The 16,568-nt window shown below is 46.8% G+C and overlaps 1 protein-coding gene across 6 annotated transcripts in view; it reads left to right on the top strand.

Moving 5' to 3' along the window:
* The first annotated feature begins 8,280 nt into the window (after positions 1–8,280).
* Positions 8,281–16,568, top strand: part of LOC144309649 (outer dynein arm-docking complex subunit 2-like) — a 101,494-nt gene continuing 93,206 nt past the window's right edge. For 4 of the 6 annotated variants that reach the window (XM_077890743.1, XM_077890740.1, XM_077890739.1 and 1 more), the window contains exons 1-4: positions 8,281–8,354; positions 12,740–12,857; positions 12,958–12,988; positions 13,585–13,644. The gene's annotated coding sequence lies outside the window, so the exon portion shown is untranslated. The remainder of the gene's footprint in view (positions 8,355–12,739; positions 12,858–12,957; positions 12,989–13,584; positions 13,645–16,568) is intronic. The other 2 variants (XM_077890744.1, XM_077890741.1) reach the window with 1 other exon arrangement.

Genomic DNA, 16,568 nt, shown 5'->3' with positions numbered 1-16,568 from the left:
GCTGAGGAGGGAGCTGGATATTGGTTTCATACCCAGTACCCTGGAATCCTGACCTGAGCTGAAGGCAGATGTTTAATTGACTGAGCCACCCAGGCATCCCTATAATTGACCTACTAAGGTCTTCTGTATCTTCATGATTCAGTGTTGGAAGATTGTGCATTTTTAGGAATTTATCCTTTTTTTTCTAGGTCTTTCAGTATGGTTATGTATAATTGTTTCTGGCCATCTCTTATAGTGTTTTTGTATTTTGTGGTGTCAAGTGTAACATCCTCTACATTTCTTTTTTATTTTCTTCAATCTTTTTTTCTTTTTTTAATTTATGATAGTCACAGAGAGAGAGAGAGAGAGAGAGAGAGAGGCAGAGACACAGGCAGATGGAGAAGCAGGCTCCATGCACCAGGAGCCTGACGTGGGATTCGATCCCGGGTCTCCAGGATCGCGCCCCGGGCCAAAGGCAGGCGCCAAACCGCTGCGCCACCCAGGGATCCCAAGATTTTATTTATTTATTCATGAGAGACACAAGCAGAGGGTGAAGCAGGCTCCACGCAGGGAGCCCGATGTGGGACTCGATCCTGGGTCTCTAGGATCATGCCCTGAGCCAAAGGCAGGTGGAAAACCACTGAGCCGCTTGGCCTGCCCTTCCTCTACATTTCTGGTTGTATTTGTTAATAAATTTATTTTTTATTGGTGTTCAATTTGCCAACATACAGAATAACACCCAGTGCTCATCCCGTCAAGTGCCCCCCTCAGTGCCCGTCACCCATTCACCCCCACCCCCCGCCATCCTCCCCTTCCACCACCCCTAGTTCATTTCCCAGAGTTAGGAGTCTTCATGTTCTGCCTCCCTTTCTGATATTTCCTACCCATTTCTTCTCCTTTCCCTTCTATTCACTTTCAGTATTATTTATATTCCCCAAATGAATGAGACCATATAATGTTTGTCCTTCTCCGATTGACTTATTTCACTCAGCATAATACCCTCCAGTTCCATCCACGTTGAAGCAAACGGTGGGTATTTGTCATTTCTAATGGCTGAGGAATATTCCATTGTATACATAGACCACATCTTCTTTATCCATTCATCTTTCGATGGACACCGAGGCTCCTTCCACAGTTAGGCTATTGTGGACATTGCTGCTAGAAACATCGGGGTGCAGGTGTCCCGGCCTTTCATTGCATCTGTACCCTTGGGGTAAATCCCCAGCAGTGCAATTGCTGGGTCGTAGGGCAGGTCTATTTTTAACTCTTTGAGGAACCTCCACACAGTTTTCCAGAGTGGCTGCACCATTTCACATTCCCACCAACAGTGCAAGAGGGTTCCCTTTTCTCTACATCCTCTCCATCATTTGTGGTTTCCTGTCTTGTTAATTTTCCCCATCGTCACTGGTGTGAGGTGGTATCTCATTGTGGTTTTGATTTGTATTTCCCTGATGGCAAGTGATGCACAGCATTTTCTCATGTGCGTGTTAGCCATGTCTATGTCTTCCTCTGTGAGATTTCTCTTCATGTTTTTTGCCCATTTCATGATTGGATTGTTTGTTTCTTTGGTGTTGAGTTTAATAAGTTCTTTATAGATCTTGGAAATTAGTCCTTCATCTGATATGTCATTTGCAAATATCTTCTCCCATTCTGTAGGTTGTCTTTTAGTTTTTTTGACTGTATCCTTTGCTGTGCAAAAGCTTCTTATCTTGATGAAATCCCAATAGTTCATTTTTTGCTTTTGTTTCTTTTGCCTTTGTGGATGTATCTTGCAAGATGTTACTGTGGCCAAGTTCAAAACGGGTGTTGCCTGTGTTCTCCTCTAGGATTTTGATGGAATCTTGTCTCACATTTAGATCTTTCAACCATTTGGGTTTATCTTTGTGTATGGTGAAAGAGAGTGGTCTAGTTTCATTCTACTGCATATGGATGTCCAATTTTCCCAGCACCATTTATTGAAGAGACTGTCTTTCTTCCAGTGGATAGTCTTTCCTCCTTTGTCGAATAATAGTTGACCATAAAGTTGAGTGTCCACTTCTGGGTTCTCTATTCTGTTCCCCTGATCTATGTGTCTGTTTTTGTGCCAATACCACACTGTCTTGATGACCACAGCTTTGTAGTACAACCTGAAATCTGGCATTGTGATGCCCCCAGATATGGTTTTCTTTTTTAAAATTCCCCTGGCTTTTCGGGGTCTTTTCTGATTCCACACAAATTGTAAAATAATTTACTCTAACTCTCTGAAGAAAGTCCATGGTATTTTGATAGGGATTGCATTAAACGTGTAAATTGCCCTAGGTAACATTGACATTTTCACAATATTAATTCTGCCAATTCATGAGCATGGAATATTTTTCCATCTCTTTGTGTCTTCCTCAATTTCTTTCAGAAGTGTTCTATAGTTTTTAGGGTGTTGTTAGGTGTAGATCCTTTACCTCTTTGGTGAGGTTTATTCCTAGGTATCTTATGCTTTTGGTTGCAATTGTAAATGGGATGGACTCCTTAATTTCCCTTTCTTCAGTCTCATTGTTAGTGTATAGAAACGTCACTGACTTCTGGGAATTGATTTTGTATCCTGCCACGCTGCCAAATTGCTGTATGAGTTCTAGCAATCTTGGGGTGGAGGCTTTTGGGGTTTCTATGTAGAGTATCATGTCATCGGTGAAGAGGGAGTGTTTGACTTCTTCTTTGCCAATCTGAATGCCTTTAATATCTTTTTGTTGTCTGATTGCTGAGGCTAGGACTTCCAGTACTATCTTGAATAGCAGTGGTGGGCGTGGTCATCCTGTCTTGGTCCTGATCTTAGGGGAAAGGCTCCCAGTGATTCCCCATTGAGAATTATATTTGCTGTGTGCTTTTCGTAGATGGCTTTTAGGATGTTGAGGAATGTTCCCTCTCTCACAACACTCTGAAGTGTTTTGATCAGGAATGGCCGCTGTGTTTTGTAAAATGCTTTCACTGCATCTAATGAGAGGATCATATGGTTCTTGGCTTTTCTCTTGCTGATATGATAAATCACATTGATTGTTTTATGAGTGTTGTACTAGCCTTGTGTCCCGGGAATAAATCGTACTTGGTCATGGTGAATAATTTTCTTAAGGTACTGCTGGATCCTATTGGCTAGTATCTTGTTGAGAATTTTTGCATCCATGTTCATCAGGGATATTGGTCTGTAATTCTCCTTTTTGGTGGGGTCTTTGTCTGCTTTTGAAATTAAGGTGATGCTGGCCTCATAGAACGAATTTGGATGTACTCCATCTCTTTCTATCTTTCCAATCAGCTTTAGTAGAATAGACATGGTTTCTTCTTTAAACGTTTGATAGAATTCCCCTGGGAAGCCATCTGGCCCTGGACTTTTGTGTCTTGGGTTTTGATGACTGCTTCAATTTCCTCCCTGATTATTGGCCGGTTCATGTTTTCTATTTCTTCCTGTTCCAGTTTTGGTAGTTTGTGGCTTTCCAGAAATATGTCCATTTCTTATAGATTGCCTGATTTATTGGCATATAGCTGTTCATAATATGTTTTTAAAATCTTTTGTATTTCCTTGGTGTTGGTAGTGATCTCTCCTTTCTCATTCATGATTTCATTAATTTGAGTCTTCTCTCTTTTCTTTTTAAAGGGTGAATAATGGTTTATCTATGTTATTAATTCTTTCAAAGAACCAACTCCTGGTTTTGTTTGATCTGTTCCACAGTTCTTCTGGTCTCGATTTCGTTGAGTTCTGCTCGAATCTTTATTAACTCTCTTCTGCTGGGTGTAGGATCTATTTGCTGTTTTTTTTTTTTTTTCTCTAGGTCCTTTAGGTGTAAGGTTAGCTTTTGTATTTGAGTTCTTTCCAGCTTTTGGATGGCTGCTAGTATTGTGATGTATTTCCCCCTCAGGACTGCTTTTGGTGTATCCCAAAGGTTTTAAATGGTAGTATATTCATTCTCATTAGTTTCCATGAATCTTTTTAATTTCTCCTTAATTTCCTGGTTGACCCTTTCATCTTTTAGCAGGATGGTCCTTAACCTCCACGTGTTTGAAGTCTTTCCAAACTTCTTGTTGTGATTTAGTTCTAATTTCAAGGCATCATGGTCTGAGAATATGCAGGGGACGATCCCAATCTTTGGGTATCGGCTCAGATCCAATTTGTGACCCAGTATGTGGTCTATTCTGGAGAAAGTTCCATGTGCACTTGAGAAGAATGTATTTTCAGTTGAGTTTGGATATAAAGTTCTGTAGATATCTGTGAAATCCATCTGGTCCAGTGTATCATTTAAAGCTCTCGTTTCTTTGGAGATGTTGTGTTTAGGAAACTATCAAGTGTAGAAAGCGCTAGATTGAAGTCACAAAGTATAAGTGTATTATTATCTAAGTACGTCTTCACTTTGGTTATTAATTGATTGATATATTTGGCAGCCTCCACATTCGCGGCATATATATTGAGGATTGTTAAGTCCTCTTGTTGGATAGATCCTTTAATTATGATATAGTGTCCCTCTTCATCTCTCACTGCGGTCTTCGGGGTACGTTTTAGTTTATCGGATATAAGGATGGCTACCCCTGCTTTCTTTTGAGGACCATTCGAATGGTAAATGGTTCTCCAACCTTTTATTTTCAGGCTGTAGGTGTCCTTCTGTCTAAAATGAGTCTCTTGTAGACAGCAAATAGACAGGTCCTGCTTTTTTATCCAGTCTGGCAGCCTGCACCTTTTGATGGGGTCATTAAGCCCGTTCACGTTCAGAGTTACTATTGAAAGATATGAGTTTAGTGTCATCATGATACTTATTCAGTCCCTGTTTTTGTGGATTGTTCCAGTGGACTTCTTCTTAAAGGGGAATTTTGAGAGTCCCCCTTAAAATTTCTTGCAGAGCTGGTTTGGAGGTCACATATTCTTTCAGTTCCTGCCTGTCTTGGAAGCTCTTTCTTTCTCCTTCCATTCTGATTGAGATCCTTGCTGGATAAAGTATTCTCGGTTGCATGTGTTTCTCATTTAGGACCCTGACTATATCCTGCCAGCCCTTTCTGGCTTGCCAGGTCTCTGTGGAGAGGTCTGCAGTTACTCTAATACTCCTCCCCATAAAAGTCAGGGATTTCTTGTCTCTTGCTGCTTTAAGGATCTTCTCTTTATCTTTGGAATTTGCAAGCTTCACCATTAAATGTCGAGGTGTTGAACAGTTTTTATTCATTTCAGGGGGTGGAATCTCTCTATTTCCTGGATATGAATGCCTGTTTCCCTTCCCAGATTAGCAAAGTTTTCAGATATGATTTGTTCAAATACATATTCTGGGCCTCTGTCACATTTGGCGCTCTCTGGAACCCCAATGAAACGTAGGTTTTTCTTCCTCAGGCTGTCATTTATTTCCCTTAATCTATCCTCATGGTCCTTTACTTGTTTGTCTCTTTTTTCCTCATTTCCCTCTTTGCCATCAACTTGTCTTCTATGTCACTCACTCGTTCTTCTACCTTGTTAACCCTCATCATTAGAACTTCTAGTTTGGATTGTGTCTCATTCAATTGATTTTTAATTTCTGCCTGATTAGCTCTAAATTCTGCAGTCATGAAGTCTCTTGAGTCCTTTTTGCTTTTTTCTAGAGCCACCAGTAGCTTTATAATAATGCTTCTGAATTGGCTTTCTGACATTGAATTGTAATCCAGATTTTGTAACTCTATGGGAGAGAGGATGTTTCTGATTCGTTCTTTTGAGGTGAGGTTTTCCTTCTAGTCATTTTGCTCAGTGCAGAGTGCCCAAAAACATGTTGTATTGGGAAAAGGAGAAAAAGAGAGGAGAGAAAGACGGAAAGAAAAGAAAAAAGAAGAAAGAAAAAAGGAAGAAAAAAGGAAGAAAAAGAGAAGAAAAAGAAAAAAAGAAAGGAAAAAAGGGGTGGGGGAAGCAAACAGAAATAAAAAATAACAACAACAACAACAACAACAACAACAAAACAAGGGGGAATATCGTCTGATTCTGTATCCTGCAAGTCGCTTGTCTTACCCTGGAACTTTCCAGTGCTGCTTGGTCAATAACTTGTTTTTCCCCTGTCCTTCTCGCTGGTCTTCTGGGGGAGGGTCTATTGTGCTGATTTTCAGTTGTTAGCACTTGGGGGAGCTGCTCAACCCCCTGCCTGGTGCAGGGCTCAGTGGGGGTTGTTTACCCCGTGAGGCCCCAGTGCGCAGGCGCCAGCGAGGGGCTCCCAGCGTGCACTGGGCTCGAGCGCGGTCCCCCGGACTGACGGCCAGCCGACCCTGCGGACAGACGGGCCACAAAGCATGTCGCCCTGCGCCTTCTGAACCGCGAGCGCCCGAGGATGTCAGCGCTGAGGAAGGTGCGAGCCGCGGGGACCGAGCTGCCGGGGCGACCGGTCGCGGGCTGCGCGGCGGCCTCGTCCCTCGCGGCGCCTGGGTGCCTCGCCGGCGGTGCTTCCCGGACCCTGCACTCCCGCGGCGTGGGTGCGGCGCGGACTGTTCCGGGCAGACGGGCGGGTTGCAGGAGCTGCGGTGCCTGAGGAGGGGGCGGCGTCCGGCTCCCGCGCGGCAGCGGCGAGGGCCCAGGGGCCCAGGCGGAAGCGGCTCGTGTTTAGGGCAGCGCCAGCGGCGGACAGACGGTCCCTGGACAGCTCGAGAGCCTCCGTCCACGTCGCCCGAGGCAGCAAGTGCCGGGTCTGTCCTCCGGATGCGGGGCACCGCCCCTGGGGGGACGCGCGCTACCTTCGTGTCGCCCTGGCACCGGCCGCGCAGGCGCGCTGGGACCGTGGGGCTGCGGGCGAGCTGCACTTGCTGCAGGCTACCGCCGCCTTGAGCGCCAGGGGACCCGCGCCACAGGTGGCATCCGGGGCGGGGCCTGCGCGCCGGCAGGGGTGGGGGAGCGGTGGGGCGGAAGGAACCCCGGACGACAGAGCGCGGCGCTGCCTGGGCTCCCCGCGCTCGCCTGGCCCTTCCCCAGGTGCCTCCGCGCGCCGGCCGGCCCCCAGCGCGCCAGGCCTCCGGGGCGCCCAGTGCGCAGGCGCCAGCGGCGGGCTCCGAGCGTGTGCCGGGCTGGAGCGCGGTGGGGCGCGTGGCGGCGGCGGCGGGGGAGCGGTGGGGCGGAAGGACCCCCGGACGACAGGGCGCGGTGCTGCCTGGGCTCCCCGGTGCGGGTGTGGCCCCTCCCCAGGTGCCTCCGCACTCAGGCGGCCCCCAGCGTGCGGGGCCTCCCGGTCGACCAGTGCGCAGGCGCCGGCGGGGGGCTCCCAGCGTGCACTGCGCTCGAGCGCGGTCCCCCGGACTGACGGCCAGCCCTGCGGATGGACGGGCCGTGTGCCCTGTCGCCCTGCGCCTGCTGAACTCCGAGCGCCCGAGGATATCTGCGATGAGGAAGGTACGGGCCGCGGGCGGGGCGCGGGCAGGGACCCCGAGCTGCAGGGGTGACCGGTCGTGGTCTGCGCGCTGCGGCCTGGTGCCTCGCCGGCGGTGCTTCCCGGACCCGGCACTCCCGCGGCGTGGTTGCGGCGCGGACTGTTCCGGGCAGACAGGCGGGCTGGAGGAGCTGCGGGGCCTGAGGAGGGGGCGGCGTCCGGCTCCCGCAGGGCAGCGGCGAGGGCCCAGGGGCCCAGGCGGAAGTGGCTCGTGTTTAGGGCAGCGCGAGCGGTGGACAGACGGTCCCTGGACAGCTCGAGAGCCTCCGTCCACGTCGCCCGAGGCAGCAAGTGCCGGGTCTGTCCTCCGGATGCGGGGCACCGCCCCTGGGGGGACGCGCGCTACCTTCGTGTCGCCCTGGCACCGGCCGCGCAGGCGCGCTGGGACCGTGGGGCTGCGGGCGAGCTGCACTTGCTGCAGGCTACCGCCGCCTTGAGCGCCAGGGGACCCGCGCCACAGGTGGCATCCGGGGTGGGGCCTGCGCGCCGGCAGGGGCGGGGGAGCGGTGGGGCGGAAGGATCCCCGGACGCCATGCTCGGCGCTGCCTGGGCTCCCCGCGCTTGCCTGGCCCTTCCCCAGATGCCTCCGCGCGCCGGCCGGCCCCCAGCGCGCCAAGCCTCCGGGGCGCCCAGTGTGCAGGCGCCAGCGGAGGGCTCTGAGCGTGTGCCGGGCTGGAGCGCGGTGGGGCGCGTGGCGGCGGCGGCGGCGGCGGGGGAGCGGTGGGGCGGAAGGACCCCCCGGACGACAGGGCGCGGTGCTGCCTGGGCTCCCTGGTGCGGGTGTGGCCCCTCCCCAGGTGCCTTCGCACTCAGGCCGGCCCCCAGCGTGCGGGGCCTCCCGGTCGACCAGTGCGCAGGCGCCGGCGGGGGGCTCCCAGCGTGCACTGCGCTCGAGCGCGGTCCCCGGGACTGAAGGCCAGCCCTGCGGGTGGACGGGCCGTGTGCCCTGTCGCCCTGCGCCTGCTGAACTCCGAGCACCCGAGGATGTCTGCGCTGAGGAAGGTGCGGGCCGCGGGCGGGGCGCGGGCAGGGACCCGGAGCTGCAGGGGTGACCGGTCGTGGGCTGCGCGCGGCGGCTTGGTGCCTCGCCGGCGGTGCTTCCCGGACCCTGCACTCCCGCGGCGTGGGTGCGGCGCGGACTGTTCCGGGCAGACGGGCGGGCTGGAGGAGCTGCGGGGCCTGAGGAGGGGGCGGCGTCCGGCTCCCGCGGGGCAGCCGCGAGGGCCCAGGGGCCCAGGCGGAAGCGGCTCGTGTTTAGGGCAGCGCCAGCGGCGGACAGACGGTCTCTGGACAGCTCGAGAGCCTCCGGCCACGCCGCCCGAGGCAGCTAGTGTCCGGTCCGTCCTCCGGCTGCGGGGCACCGCCCCTGGGGGGACGCGCGCTACCTTCGCTTCGCCCTGGCACCGGCCGCGCTGCGGCGCTGGGACCTTGTTGCGGCCAGCGAGCAGCACGCGCCTCAGGCTAACGGCCGCATAGGGCACCCGGCGAGCCCGCGCCACAGGTGGCATTCGGGGCGGGGACTGCCCGCGGGCTGCGGGGTGGCGGAGGCGCGGCGCTTGCCTGGGCTCCCCGCGCTTGCCTGGCCCTTCCCAGGTGCCTCCGCGCGCCGGGCGGCCCCCAGCGCACCAGGCCTCCGGGGCGCCCAGTGTGCAGGCGCCGGCGGGGGGCTCCGAGCGTGTGCGGGGCTGGAGCGCGGTGGGACGCGTGGCGGCGGCGGCGGCGGCCCCGGCCCCGCGGATTGTTGGCTGGCGGTGCGGATGGACGGACGGGCCACAACGCATGTCGCCCTTCGCCTTCTGAACTCAGAGCGCTCGAGGATGTCGGCGCTGAGGAAGGTGCGAACCGCCGGGGCCGCGGGCGGGGAGCGGGCAGGGACCCAGAGCTGCAGGGGCCACGGTAGCGGGCTGCACGCGGCGGCCTCCTCCCTCGCCCGGGCTGGCTGTCTCGCTGGCGGGGCCTCCCGGACCACGTGCTGCCGGGGCATGGGTGCGGCGCAGACTGCGATGGGCTGGTTTTCATGATCTCCTAGTACTTATCTGTTGCTTTTTAAAATTTTTTCCTTGTTGATGATTTTGAAAAGCCATAGTTTAAATATCGGGGCCGTATAATTAAAAAGAAATCGATTGTCTTCAGAAGTTGATTTTTTAGATGTGTTTTCTATTTTATTTGTAAAAGGTTTTACTTATTGATTTGTGAGAGAGACAGTGAGAGGCAGAGACCCAGGCAGAGGGAGAAGCAGGCTCCCCATAGGAAGCCCAATGTGGGGCTGGGTCCTGGGCCAGAATCACGCCCTGAGCCAAAGTTAGACGCTCAGCTTCTTAATCACCCAGATGTCCCTGTGTTTCCTATTTTAACTTATATAATAAGGCATATGTCATCAATCTCAAAGTGATTTGCTATTTGGTTACTCCCCCAGACGCCTTTCAGGTTTCATCCACAGATTAGAAATTATAGGGATCTTTCACTTTATGTGTTTTATGCGGATGCTTATTCCTCTGCTCCTCTTGGTGGTTCATTCGAGAACCAAACTTTTTGAAGTGGAGTAAAGGTATAGACAGAATTCTAGTAAGGGGCAGTTGCCACTTGAGGAAGTCTTAAGAAATCACTTTATTATTTTTTAAAACTCTTTTTTTTTTTAAGATTTTATTCATTCATAAGAGAGCCACACAGAGACAGAGAGAGAGAGTTAGAGACACAGGCAGAGGGAGAAGCAGGCTCCATGCAGGGAGTCCACAGTGGGACTTGATCCTGGGTCTCCAGGATCAAGCCCTGGCCCAAAGGCAGTGCTAAACTGCTGAGCCACCCGGGCTGCCCAATTTTTAAAACGTTTTTATCAGGGACGCCTGGGTGGCTCAGTGCTGAAGTGTCAGCCTTCAGCCCAGGGTGTGATCCTGGAGTCCCGGGATCGAGTCCCACTTTGGGCTGCCTGCATGGAGCCTGCTTCTCTTTCTGCCTATGTCTCTGCCTGTCTCTCTCTCTCTCTCTCTCTCTGTCCGTCTCATGAATAAATAAAATCTTTTAAAAATTCATCAAATGCCTCTTTTGTGCCAACCACAGGACTACGTGCCTTGTTCCCTTGCATTCTTATAACAATGTTAACCACCACTTCTCCTCTTGCTTTAACTGTACTTTGAGATAACTGTGGATTCATGTGTTGGAAGACATAATACAGATCCCGTGTACCCTTGACCCTGCTTCCTCCAGTGGTGACATCTCGCATAGTTATGGTAACCACGTGGGTACATCGTCACTGATGCAGTCCCTTAGGCTTTTTCAGATTTTACCTGTGTTATATGCACACACTTGTGTATCTGCATACGTATGTATATTTTTTCCTGTCCAGTTTACTATAGGTGTAGATTCCGTTTCTTTTGAACATATGATGGAAAGAAGGCTGAGGTAAGTTATGGGGGGTAAATGAAGTATAGACCTGGTTTGAATCTAGGTCTGTTTGACTCAGAGTTTTGATTTTTCAATAGCAGTAGCGATGGACACTCCTGGGTGATGCAGTGGGTTGAGTGTCTGACTGTTGGTCTCAGCTCCAGCCATGATCAGGGTCATGATTTGGAGCTTCGTGTCAAGCTCCATGCTGAGCGTGGAGTCTGCTTAAGATTCTGTCTCCCTCTGCCCCTGTCCCCTGCCTCTCTGTAAAATAAATTAATCCTAAAAAAAATAATAGTCCTGATGAATAACAGGAATAACAACAATAGCTGAAGCTAAGTTACATATGAAATAGACTATTTACCATATGCCGGGGCTGTTCTAATACATTACCTCAGTTATCGCCCCCCCCCCCAGAACTATACCTCATAAATTATGTTATAGTTGAACTAGTATTATTAATTAAACTAACCATATTTCCAAGGAACAAGGAATTCCTTTTGTTGCTCCTAAATCAATAATAAAATAGCGAAATTCTACCTCCTTTTTACCTAATTTTCAATTTGAACCTCTGACCTTAATCGCTGATCTTGGCAATTGTCATGTTTTTAAAGTTGTGTGTATCTGTGTACGTGTAAAGTGAGACCTGCATTATTATACATCGAATTATGTTGGGACACCTTACAAATAGTTTTATGAAATCATCAATAAGAGCTAGCTTAGGCATGATGCCAGGTTTTTAAGGGAATAAGTGTAAATCATCAAGAATACTTAAGAATGTAATAGGGAGACATTTTCTTCCCCCTAAAGTAGAATAGATCTTTTTGGCCACATGCAGTCCCAGGAATGTTGGAGTTTAACGTCTCATGTTACAGATCCAGCTTTCCAAGGCAAAGCGAATACATTTGGTGAATGATCACTGATTATCAGAATATGATAATACTTTAGGAAGATAATAGATAGACTAATCAGCAGGCCATAATTTATGATTCTTTGCTAGTTACATATCTTGTAAAGCTGTCCCTGTGATGAACAGCAGCACTTCAGAGCAGGAATAACAGCACGCTCCTGTGTCGTAGATCCCAGGAGGTTTCGGTGCTCTTGTAGACAGCAGACAGAAATAAAAGGAAGTTTCTCCTTTTTACCTCGTATAATCCCACTGGAAAGTGAAACGTGTGCTGAGAGTTGATACTGACTTCTTCTAGGTCACCTCCCTGCAGAGGCCCCGGGCAGGCACTGTCGTAACAGTTCTTGGACAGGAGTCTGATGGGCCCCAAAGGAGGTGGGAGGGTTTCTGCAACAGGCTACTGGTGGAACAGGGTGCTACTGTCTAGCCCCAGGAAGCTTCTAATGAGGAGGGCCCCGAGGAACCTGCATCCTTTTCCTTAACTCTTTCAGAGGGTACGGCATACGCCCAGATTGGAGTTAAAGGTAAACTCAGTTCTGTGTAGCTTGTGGTTGTTGCTTTTTGAAAAATGAGCAGCTACAAGAAAGCAACACCACGTATGGCTTAATAGGCCTTAGCTTTTTGGAACTTGAATTTGGATGTAGATAACGCAGATGGTTTTGAAGCTATATATCATTAGGAACTCTTTGGAAACCACAAAACCTTTTTAATGGGCCACTCTATCAATTTTCTGCTCTTCTAAGGAGTTTTTCCTATTCATGACTCCTTTTGATCTTTGGCTAACACTGAGGCAAATGTAGTGACGATTTAGTTTTCTTCTTCCTCTGAAAGCTTGTACACGTTTTCTGCCTCGGGTTGTGTCCGCTTGGATGCCTGGAGAATGTTGACAAAGGAAAGGTTAGGCTAGCCTGTTGATGCTACATATTTGGGCTTTAAAAATCAAAAAGGTTCCTTGGCTTCCGCGGAGAAGCATTCTGCTTGATGGCCCAGATTACTGATCCAGTAAAAACGACATGTTCCAGCCATCCTTCACACACCTTAAGTGAAATTAATGAGATCACTCTATGGTTACGCTTTGTGTTTTATTTTCACTTTCTAGGTCTGTATGAGCTGTTGGCTGTTGTGCAGGCCGGCTGGGGCCACGTGTGGACAGCCAGGAAGACCTGACCTTCCTCTGGGATATGTTTGGTGAGAAAAGCCTGCATTCACCGGTAAAGGTAAAACCATGCTGATGTCAGATTCTCTTGGTGGGAAAACATATGGAAAAATATTTTGTCATCTCATGCTTTGTTCTGTCCTCCCCTACTCTCTATGCAGAAGTTACTCGTCGAGCACCATTTTCCTTTAGGTTAGTGATTTCTGAATTGTATTCATGAAACATTTCCTTAATGTGTGACCAAAAAGCTATTCCCTTTTTCATTTTCACTTTGATTTCGCTACTCTAGATTTTTGTTTATTATGTGTGAATCTGGATCTCAAAAGAAATTCTCTCAACATTTCTTCTTTGTCATATTTGCTCTAGATTATTTTTTTCATATTTGCCGTTTACTCAATTTAAGAAGTTTCCGTTTATTCTGTGTAAAATGACTTTTTAAATGACTAGCCATTGGACTTTGTCAAGTGCTTTTTATTTATTTATTTATTTATTTTTTTAATTTTTTTTTTGCTTTTTATTTATTTATTGTAATGATCATATGATTTGTTTCCTGTCAGTCTCAACATAGGAAAGTTCTTTGGTTTTTGACATTTTTTTTTTTTACTGATTTTTGACTGTTCAACTGGCTATCATTGGACTATTATTTGAGATAACCTAATTTGTTCATGATTTGTTCTCCTTTACATATAATCTGCTGGAGTTAGTTGACTCCTAGTTTATTTAGAACTTTAATGTCTCCTTTTATGAGACTTCAGCCCATAATTTTGCTTTCTTATCTCTCTCATCAGATCTTCACAATATCCTGGGTAGCCTTATGTTGTGAGGTGGAAGTCTCTACTCTTCTGTGGGTAAGTTTATGAAAGACTGAAGTTCGTTTGTCCTTTAGCAGAACTGACTTGTTGGGTTCCTTGGGCCTGGATGTTTTCTTTTTGATAAGGATATTGGTAACTATTTTAAAGATGACAAGAACGTTTAGGCTTTCTATTTCTTCTTGATTAGTTTTAATGATTCATATTTTTCTAAGATTTGGTCCATTTCAACTACATTGTCAAATTTCTGAAAAGGTTGCTTATAATATTTCACATGTGCAGTTTCTATGCTAATTGTTTTTCTTCTTGGTCCTGATATTGGTACTTATTGCCCTTTCTTCTCTTTCCTCAATATTGCCAGAGTTTTGGCATTAGTCTTTTTAGATATAAACCTTTGGCCTTATTAATTTTCCTCATTGTATATTAGTTTTTATTTCATTGACTTTTTTAAAAAAAATTCTTTTTCTTGTTATGAACGTTTGTTCATAAATTTTCAACCTTCTTCTTTTCCTAACGTTAGCATTTAAGGCCATTTCTCCCAAGGTACTGGTTTTCTTAACTTAGAATCATTTTGTAGTTGCTTACTTAGACTTCTTGAATTTACAAATAAGGATTTTTTTAATCTATCTTGTTCCTGATTTCTACCTTAATTGCTTTGAGGTCAGAAAACCTAATTTGCATTATTTCAGTCCTTTGAAATGTGTTTACACTTTACGGCCAGCTACATATTCAATATCTGTAATGTATCCTGTCTGTGTCTAAAAAGAAGGTATATTCTGCAGTCATTAAGTATAGTTTTCTGTATGTGTCTGTAGATCAAGTTTGTAAACCTATTCAAATATTCTGTGTTTTCACTGATTTTTGTTCGTTTATTCTCTGTTACCAAGAGAAGTATGGTAAAAAAGTTTCCCATTATGACCATGGTTTTCTTCTTGCAGTTCTGTTCAGTTTTTTTTTGTGGTTTTTTTTTTTTAATTTAATTCATTTATCGGACACTGAAGAAGCAGGAGGAGTGACAGGCAGAGAGAGAGAGAGAGGGAGAAGCAGGCTCCCCCCTGGAGCAAGGACCCTGATGTGGGCCTTGATTCCAGGACCCTGGAATCTTGTCGGGAGTTGAAGGCAGGTGCTTAACCGGCTGAGCCACCCAGGCTCCCTCTGTTCATTTTTTGTTGTATATATTTAAATTTGTTATTAAATATAAATTTGTTATTTTGCTGGTGAATTACTACACTTTATACTTTTTAATAGAGTTTATTTTAAAGTAGATATGTTTTTGTTGCCATTTGCAGGATATCTTTTCCTATCCTTTTATTGTCAACTATTCCATATTCCTGCTTTATTACAGCTTTTGTGAATTACAGTTGGAGCTTTCTGAGGTAACAAGTCAGAAGTCTTTACTTTCAGCTAGAATATCTTCACTACAGTTCATTATGACGTATGATCTTTATAATTTAAAATCTGACGTATTTTGTGTTTTCTTGTCCTGATTTTTCTTTGTTTCTTTTGGATTGGTTAGGGTTTTCCCTGCATACAGTTGAGAAGTTAAAACATTCTCTTTCTGTTATTTGAGTGGCTACCTTAGAAATTATGACATGAATCCTTTATTATAAAATCCTATCTTAATCTGTCTATTGTCATCTGGAAAAGATCCAGAAATCTTAGCGCACTTTTGCCGCATATACTTTCCTGCCAACTTCAGTGCTATTGTGTCCTGTATTTTAATTCTCTCTAGAAAACAAACAGAAAAACAAAAACCCCTCACAACCTTGAAGACATCCTTATTTTGCTTTACATCAACGTCATTATTCATTTAGTATAACCACCATTTTGTTTGTTCTAGTCCCAATCTTACAGCTCAGCCTTGTCATCCAGGCTGATTTTTCACCTGTTTAATGTAAAAAAGCTCTAGAATCTCCTGTATTGAGGGTTTGTGGCTATCAAACTATGTCTTTCAGTGAATCAGTACATGTTTTTATTTCCTTCCATTTTTTTTTCGTTTTATTAAATTATAATCGATATATGACACACTAGTTTCAGGCGTGCAACATAAAATTTGGCATTTGTATATCTTGCACAATGAACACCATAGTAAGTCTAGTTAACATCTCTCTGCATGCACAGTCACGCCATTTGTTTTCTTGTGCTAAGAACTTTTCAGACGTATTTTCTGAAAACAACTTTCAAATTTGCAATATGTTATTATTGACTATAGTCACCATGCTGTGCGTAAATTCATTTTGTAAGAGGATGATGGGACTCTTGATCCCCTTTATCCGTTTTTACCCACACAGCCTCACCCCCTTCCCTTTTGGCAACCACCCATGTATTCTCTGTATTTCTGACTTTATTTGTTGTTTAGTTTCAGGTATAAGTTAAATCATACCATATCTGTCTTTCTCTGTCTGACTTTTTTCACTTAGCATAATACCCTTCAGATTCATGCCAGTTGCAAATGGCTAATTTATTTTATGGCTGAATAGTATTCCTTTTTTTTTTTTTTTTTTTTTTTTTTTGCTGAATAGTATTCGTGTGTGTGTGTGTGTGTGTGTGTGTGTGTGTGTGTAAATCTTTTCCCATTCATCCCTCAAAGGAAGGACACTTTGGTTATTTCCATATCTTGGCTATTGTAAATAATGCTGCAGTGAACATAGAGGTACATGTATCCTTTTGAATCTTCAGATAAATACCCAAAAGTGGAATTGCAGGATCATGTGGGAGTTGTATTTTTAAGTTTTTGACTGTTCTCCAGATTATTTTCTGTGGTGGCCGCACCAATTTACAACCTCACCAACGGTGCACTAGGGTCCCCCTTTGCCCACAGCCTCATCAGTACTTATTTTTTCTTGTCTTTCTGATATTGGCCTTTCTCAGAGGTGTGAAGCGATATCTCACTGTGATTTTGATTTGCATTACTCTGATGATTTGTGATGTTGAGCATCTTCCCGTGTGCCTGTTGGTGATCA

This window comes from Canis aureus, unplaced genomic scaffold (genome assembly GCF_053574225.1).
Source record: "Canis aureus isolate CA01 unplaced genomic scaffold, VMU_Caureus_v.1.0 ptg000132l_RagTag, whole genome shotgun sequence".
In the NCBI taxonomy this organism is placed as follows: domain Eukaryota; kingdom Metazoa; phylum Chordata; class Mammalia; order Carnivora; family Canidae; genus Canis; species Canis aureus.
Note: the sequence above shows the minus strand (reverse complement) of the source record. Positions and strands in the feature narration are given on the sequence as shown.